Source organism: Spermophilus citellus (assembly GCF_964194105.1).
Source record: "Spermophilus citellus genome assembly, chromosome: 17".
Lineage (NCBI taxonomy): Eukaryota > Metazoa > Chordata > Mammalia > Rodentia > Sciuridae > Spermophilus > Spermophilus citellus.
The window spans coordinates 19,121,273-19,129,795 of NC_138199.1; the positions used below are offsets into that span (position 1 = coordinate 19,121,273).

Genomic DNA, 8,523 nt, shown 5'->3' on the forward strand with positions numbered 1-8,523 from the left:
CTGGAACATCAGAGTGACTCAGGGGGCCAAGGCTGCACATGGCCATCACTGCCGTGGGAACTCTGATGCTGCTTGGTATACAGTTGGCTGGCTATGGTGTAGCATGCTACAGGTGCTCCCCCCACCCCTGGAGAGGGCTGGTCCTGGATCCTCAGGTGGGCCAGTCCAGCGCCTGTCTTCATCACAGTGCTCTAGTCCTTGTGTCTGGGCCACAGCAGAGCAGCTGGCCTGCACAGCCTGGATAGTAGGAAGCCCAGGAAAACCCTCCCACCCCTATCAAGAGGGCCAGTCTGCAGCAGACAGACACAACATGGAGGCGAGCATGCTGTGAACTATATTGGAACTATATTGGACCATGTCTAGGGAGCACCAGGGCAGTTATACCTTAAGAGGATCTGTGTGTATCACACGTACTTCCCCAGACCTTAGGAAATAGGTGCTGTCATGAGATCCATTTGACACATAAGGCAACTGACAGAGAAGTTAACTAACTAACCCCAGTTCACATAGCAAGTAAGTGGCAGAGTTGTGTTAAAACCAGGCACACTGGATTTGGGTTTCCATCTCCTCATCCTGACCAAAAATTGATGAAATCAAAGTACACAGAACAATGGGGTTTGACTCTATGCATTGGAATGGGGCACAGGGACGCTCTGAGCCAGCATGGCTTAAGGCATGTGTCTGCAGTGGATAAGTGGGTGGTAGCCCAGAGACAAAAGCAAGAGGGTCACCTTGCCAGACAAGAGCTGCTCTGTGGCAGACATAGCAGCAACAGTGTAGAGGTGTGATTCTGGGTGGGAAGAACTTTGGGATCAATTAGATATAGAGAGAGAGATGCATAGGGATGTCTGGCTTGTGTGGCCTGAGGACACAGGTTTGGGAAGGACAATCTTTGGGCGAGAACAGCATCTAACTGGTCATATCTGCAAGGCATGGAGGGGCATGAAGAGCCTTTGGAAAGAGTGGGTAAAGGTGAGCAAAGTGGGTGGAAACTGTCTGACACTCACAGCCTTTGGGGCCAGAGTGTAAGAGCCTGTGGCAAACTGCAGTGTGTCCCCAGAAGCCACACAGAAGAAGAGGATCAGAGTGCCAGATAGATACCCCTATGCTGGGCAGAGGAGAGTTTATTTACCTGTTTATTTCAGTGCTGGGGATTGAGCCCAGGGTTTTGCACATTCTAGGCAAGTGCTTTACCTCTGAGTTCACCCCAAGCCCAACAAAGTGTATTTAGGGGGCAAATGGATGGTTCATCGTAAGGTCACTAAAGCTGAACAGAGCCAGAAATAAATGGAACTCTAGAGACATTAGAGCCCATAGGGCTGTGTGTCTGGGCTGTTGTTTATAAACCCATGATTTTGGGGAAGGCATTCATGCCATTCCTGAGCTAGACTCATTGTGAGACTTATTCCATTTACTCTCAAGTCACCCACGACCCCACCAAACTGAGTGAGGTAGACTGAGATGACTACCATGGTAATGAGCACGCTGAGAATAAGAGTTGGAGCTGGGATTCAAGTCCAAGTGTTAAGGATCCTGAAGATTGAGCTTTAACCATCACCTAGCATTAGCTCATGCCAACTGCAGCTGAAACCATGATACACCCCTTCACCACCTTCACCACCACTGCTGTTAGCAAATAACCCCTGTTGCTCTGTCTCCACCATCCCCATCATACCCACTGTCACCACCACCATTAATATCACACCACCATTACTGCCCCCATCACCATTGCCATCATTAGCACCATCATCGTCATCGTCATCATCTCCTTAATGAATAGTCATCACCATTAGAACCATAACACTAACACCATCACCACCATCACTACCATTGTCACCATAATTAACACCATCACTACCACCACACTTTCACCATAAAAGAATCAGAGCTACCACCATCATCATCAACCCAATTATTAGTCTCTGGTACACAGCAAGAGCCACCACTTCACAGGGCTGTTATCAGAACTGGATAATTTGCTACATATAAGGCATTTAGATACAGTTTTCTCTCATGCTCATGTTTGTGGCCACCTCCAAGATGCAGTGGTTCCCCTTACCTGGAGTTTCTTCCCCTGTCTTTTCCATACACCTAAATTCTAGTCATCCTTTCAACTTTAAAACCGTGTTCCAAGAAGATGGAAAATAGAAAGCACCAGAAGTTTGACCCTTCACTGAATAACATTCACAGTGGTAATATCTGTCTGATGTAACTATTTTGGAATTCCAGTTTTCTGAGGAAGGTTTATTATGTCAGTTTTGGTCAATTTCAGCTTCTAGCATGGGAGCAGCTATCCATCCCTAACTCCCACCTCTGGAGCAGACAATCATGCATATCTTGCATACAGCTAATGGGGGCCAGGGTGGGCAAGAAGGACCATTTTCTCTATGATTATAATCAATCAACAAATATATGAAAATATATGTATTCTGATTTGATAACGGCTGCTTTTGATCTTTGAGGGGCAAGCAAAGGTGAGCAACCACTGCTTTGTCCCTCTCTGACTGTTGCAAGACAACACTCTTAGTTCAAGAAACATCTAGGGCCTTTCTTTCCCTTTCTCTTTCATTTTTCTGTTTTTCCCCTGTGCCACTTAAATTCTAGGACATTCAAAAGCAACCACATAAACAAGGGAACTTAGAAAGTCACCATTTATACCCAAGGTGTAACCACTTATAACCTAAAATCGACCTGACAAGATCCTAAATTTATACCTTAGGCTGCTTCTTAGCACAGGGATAGTCTATAACAATAACAACAGAAAAATGAAAACAGACAAACCCTAGGGAAGGGGGGAGATATGATTTTCAGAATTACTATGGTATTAATTCAATTTTACAATTTTCTTTTTTTATTTATATGAGACAGCAGAATGCATTACTATTCTTATTACATATATAGAGCACAATTTTTCATATCTCTGGTTATATACACAGTATATTCACACCAATTCATGTCTTCATACATGTACTTTGGATAATAATGATCACCACATTCCACCATTATTAATAACCCCCTTTCTTTCCTCCAACCCCTCTGCCCTATCTAGAGTTCGTTGATTCCTCCCATGTTCCCTCTCCCTGTCCCACTATGAATCCACCTCCTTATATCAAAGAAAACATTTGGCATTTGTTTTTTGGGGGAATTGGCTAACTTCACTTGGCAATATCTTCTCTAAATTCATCTATTTACCTGCAAATGTCATGATTTTATTCTCTTTTATTGCTGAGTAATATTCCATTGTGTATATACTCCACATTTTTTTTTATCTATTCATCTATTGAAGGGCATCTAGGTTGGTTCCACAGTTTAGCTATTGTGCTGCTATAAACATTGATGTGGCTGTGTCCCTGTAGTATGCTGTTTTGAAGTCCTTTGGGTATAGACTGAGGAGAAGGATAGCTGGGTCAAATGGTGGTTCCATTCCCAATTTTCCAAGAAATCTCCATACAGCTTTCCATATTGGCTGCATCAATTTGCAGTCCCACCAGCAACATATGAGGGTACCTTTCCCCCCACATCCTTGCCAACACTTATTGTTGTTTGTCTTTATAATAGCTGCCATTCTGACTGAAGTGAGATGAAATCTTAGAGGAGTGGTTTTGATTTGCATTTCTCTAATTCCAGAGATGATGAACATTTTTTCATATATTTGTTGATTCATGGTATATCATCTTCTGAGAAGTGTCTGGTCAGGTCCTTGGCCCATTTATTGATTGGGTTATTTGGTTTTTTTTTGGTGCTTAGCTTTTTGAGTTCTTTATACACCCTAGATATTAGTGCTGTATCTGATATGTGAGGGGTAAAGATTTGCTCTCAAAATGTAGGCTCTCTATTCACCTCACAGATAGTTTCTTTTGCTGAGAAGAAACTTTTTAGTTTGATTCCATCCCATTGATTGATTCTTGATTTTAATTCTTGCACCACAGGAGTCTTATTAAGGAAGTTGGGGCCTCATCCCACATGATGGAGATTAGGGTCCACTTTTTCTTCTCAATTTTACAATTTTCAACAAAAAAATCACAAGGTATCAAAAGAAACAGATAATATTTTCATTTAAAGGAAAAAAAGACAAACCAAAAGAAACTTTTCCTGAGAAAGACAAGATGGTACAGTGCTTGACACAGACTTCAAAGCAATTGTCTCAAAAATGTGGGAAGAAATTTAAAAAGATGTGGATAAAGTTAATAAAATGAAGTATGAACAAAATGGAAATATCAATTAAGAGATATAAAACCTAAATGAAACCAGAGAAATTCTGAAGCTGAAAATAACTGAAATTTAAAAATTTACTGGAGAGAATTAAAGTCAGATTTCAGCAGTCAGGAAAGAGTCAGCAAAACTCAAGATAGGATCATTGGAATTACTGAATCTGAGGGATAGAAAGAAAAAATATTAGAGAAAAGTGAACAGAGCCTTGAGATGCCAAGGGACACCATCAAGCAGACCAGCACATGTATTGTAGGAATTCAGGAAAAAGAGAGAAAGAAGGTCAGAGGGATTATCTGAAGAATAGTGGCTGAAGACTCCCCAAATCTTCTAGAAGACATGAATATAAACATCCAAGCAGCCCAGTGAACTCAAAGAGACCTTTGCTGAGACATCATAGAACAAACCTACAGGCGAGAGAGACTCTTAAAAGCAGCTTGAGAGAAGTGACCCATCACACACAAGGGAGCTTCAATAAGGTCCTCAGCAGATTTCTTATCAGTACCTCAGGAGGACAGAAGGTAGTGAGCTCTACATAGACAAAGTCCTGAAAGAAAAAAAAATAATACTGTCAATCAGGATTCCTATATTCTGAAAAAATGCCCTTCAAAATTATGGGCAAATTTAAGACATTCCCAATAAACAAAACTGAGGAACCTTGTTACTATTAGATCTGCCTAGAAGACATGCTCAGGGGAGCATGTTTCAGGGGAGTACTGCAGGTCAAATGGAAGGCTCTAGACAGCAACCCAAGCTGTTTGAAGAAATAAAGACCTCCGGAGGGGTAAATACATGGGCAGTTGCGATGTGGTATTATTGTAACAGTGTGTCACTCCAACTTGTTTTCCACATGATTTTAAAAACCAGCACACTTGAGGAAAAAAAATCCAAAAGTTACTATTACTGTAGCCTTGGTTTGTAAATCCACATTTTGTTTTCTACATGATTTAAGAGATTAACAAATTAAAAAATTAATGGTGTCTTTGGACACACAATGTACAGAGACGTAATTCTGTAATAATAACTGAAAGAAGATAAAGACAGAGCTCTGAAGGAGCAGAGTTTTTGTATGCTATTGAAGTTGAGCTGGTACAAATTCAATTTAAAGTGTTATAACTTCAGGATATTAAATGCAATCCCCAGGGTAATCTCAAAGGAGGGGAAAAGGACTATATTCAAAAGGAAGTGAATATCACTGCAAAAAAATCAACTAAATTCAAAGAAGTCATGAGTGCAGGAAATGGGGGAAATAAAGTTAGAAGCCTTATAGAAAACAAATAGCAAAATAACATAAATAAATCCCTCTTTATCAGTAATTAGTTTAAATGTAAATGAATTAAACTCTCCAATCCAAACATGAAGATTGGCAGAATGGAGAAATATATCCCCCCATGATGCAATTATATGATTCTCTGCAAGAGGCTCCCTTTATTTTTATGTATTTATTTTTATTTATTTTCTGTGCTGGGCTCAAACCTAGGGCCAGTGGGTGCTGGGAAAGTGCTCTACCACTGAGCCACATCTCCAACCCAAGACTCACTTTAGATCTAGAGACACAAACAGTTTGAAAGCAAAGGAATAAAAAAAAAATCCAGTAAGCTGTGACCCACAGAGAACAGGGGTGGCTATCATAATAGGAGACACAATGGTTACTTGGGACAAAGAAGAACAGTGTTTACCAGTAAAGCTTCAGTCAGCAAGCAGATCAGCTATAAACGTGTACATGAATGAAAATACATGTGAAAAGGGAGGGAATTCTGACCCATACCACAACATGGAAGAACCACGAAGAAACTGCACCAAGTGAGACCAGCCAGGGATTCCAATCCTCTGAGGTCCCTAGGAGCCATGGGGACAGGCAGTGGGTGGTGAGTGCTAGGGCGGGGGTCAGGGAGGGGTTAGTGTTAGTGGGATGGAGCTTCAGTCTGGGAAGATGAGGAGGTCCTGAGGTTGGGCTGTTTTATTCCACTAACCGTACACTCAAGAGAGGTCACTGGTCAATTAGGTGGGACGTGCATTTTAGCACAGTACAAAGTCCTATTAAAAACAAATAAACTGGAGCAGACAGAGTCTCTATTCAGGGTCCCAGGGACACTAAGCCTGCTGCATGGATATTTGCTGAACATGCTCTCACAGGTGGTACTTTCTCTGCCATCAGAGTGAGCCCCTGTCTCAGGAATGCAGCTTTCCTAGGACCAGGGTCATTGCAGCCATTGGGATCTTTCACAGAGGGCAGCCACATCTTGCCCCTCTACCACCTCTTCCTGAATATGGAGGAAAGGTTTGTTCTTGGGCTGATCCCTGAGGAATTCTTCTGATTTCTTTATCCTAAAACTGGTTTAACAGCACCCTACATGCATGGAACTAGATTTATCTTGTTTCTATCCAAAGAAATCTATGTAGTTATCCCAGAGACCTTCTCTACCATATCAATAGTAGGGTTTACTTTTGTATGTAAAAAATATGGTTCCTCTATTAGAGAATTTATTGATAATCTCAATGAGCAAAAAATTGTCCAAATAGAAGAGGTGAAGTAGGCTTCCATCAAACAAATCCAGGATATGATTTAGTTGGAAAAGTCACAGCAGGTGCTGGTTCAGAAGTGCCACAATTTTTTTGATGTCCAGATAAATAACATTGCTATGGCCTTGGAAGTTGCTTACCAGGAATGACTACATGAAGTAGACAAGGAAGCAAAGAGTCACCCAGATTATCTGTGAAAAGCCAAGGTTCGTGGTCAGAGATTAAAATGCACACACACAGATAGCAGTGACAAAGATGAAGCACTTTATTGCAACTGCTGCTAGCTTATATAGAAAGTGAGAGTTAGTTATCTTAAACCAGGAAGCTCCCGGGGCCAATCATAGTAAAGGTCAGGTCATCACCTATGGTGCATGCACATCCGTCCTGCATAAGATTCATGGGGGGCACGAACTGTTCAAGAGCCCGGAAGACAGGAGGGCCAATTAGAAGGTTTTCAAAACAACTTGTTATCCACCAACTGGCGACTTGCCGGCCGCCATGTTGCAATAGGGGCCCCTTATCTGAAAGGCCGGGGGAGTTCTAGCCACCCACTGGCAATTTGCCCACCGCCATGTTTGAAAGGCCCAGGGAAGGGGAGTTCTCAGGGAGACTCCCAACAATCTGTACCTCTGTGCAGAATAGGATGCATCAAAAGGGACAAGAGCACACAGGAAACTGGTGGAGAAGCACGCAGTGCAGAGCATCTCTGCACAACAGAAAAAGGAGATGATTGCCAAGTGCATTGCAGGTCTCAAGCTGCTTGCAAAGAGGGCTCAAGCACAACCAGTTACATAAATGTATCTGTCCCAACTAAGACAGCTATAAACGGTTGCTGAGTAAATGGAAGCTAGTTGATGTGACAAAATCTTTCTATATTGCTGTCTACTGAAATTACAGTTTACCTTTCCTAACACAGAAAAGTTCAAGTTTCTTTTAGTGAGAAAGCTAAATCTGTTGACCGGATAGTTCTCACCATATCTCTGCATTTTGAGTTGTTATCTGATCACTTTTGAAAAAGCACTTTGCTTTTATTAAAACATATTGCCTGGTGATCGACTACCAAGCTACAATTTAAATTTATAATTAATTCCATCATTGTGCAATAAAGTAGTGATTAAAACAAGAAAAAAATAAATAAACCATCACACCTGGTCTCAGTGCTGCTCCTGAATGAAGTCTCCCTGGAGTGCTCCCGTGCTGCCCCCGAACCAGTGTGGGCAGCCAAACTAAAGGTCATTCGAGTGAATTTCCTAAGGTACCAAATAAAACACAGACAATTTACCTTTAATTCAAGCCCGAGGACGGCTCCTCTGCCCTCAGCCTCAAGCTCCCCAAATGGGAGAGTGAGTAGTGTCACAAGAGGCTGGCGAGAGAGAGCTAGCAAGCTCAGAAGTGGACTTTTATTGGAGAGACTCTCATTCTTTAGAAATTTCCATCCAAAAAAGGTCAAGGGGGGCAGGTTTACAAGGACAGGTAAGGTAATTTGACCCCTGGGGCTGTAGGAAGGCACATCTACGCATGAAGACACATTTTGCTACGGGGGCAGCCGTCTAGGGCCACTTTGATGTGATCAGATCATGGGAAGTAACCAACAAAGCCTCAACCATTCAGGGAAGGAAAATTCTGGCCACACAGCACAATGGCCTCCCACACTCCAGGTAACTGTGGCCTGGATCCCAGAGACCAAGGGACCATGTGGGATTGGCAGCTGTCACTTCTTGTGTGTGTGGAGTGCCAGGCCCTGGCTGCACGGGGGGAATGTGGACCCAACAGGCCACCATCATGGTGCTC

At 42.4% G+C, this 8,523-nt stretch overlaps 1 pseudogene across 1 annotated transcript; it reads left to right on the top strand.

Annotated features, from left to right (window-relative positions):
* The first annotated feature begins 6,333 nt into the window (after nt 1-6,333).
* Nucleotides 6,334-6,881, top strand: LOC308635534 (ATP synthase F(0) complex subunit B1, mitochondrial-like; annotated as a pseudogene). The gene has a single exon. The product of its transcript is annotated as an ATP synthase F(0) complex subunit B1, mitochondrial-like (transcript).
* Nucleotides 6,882-8,523: the final 1,642 nt, after the last annotated feature.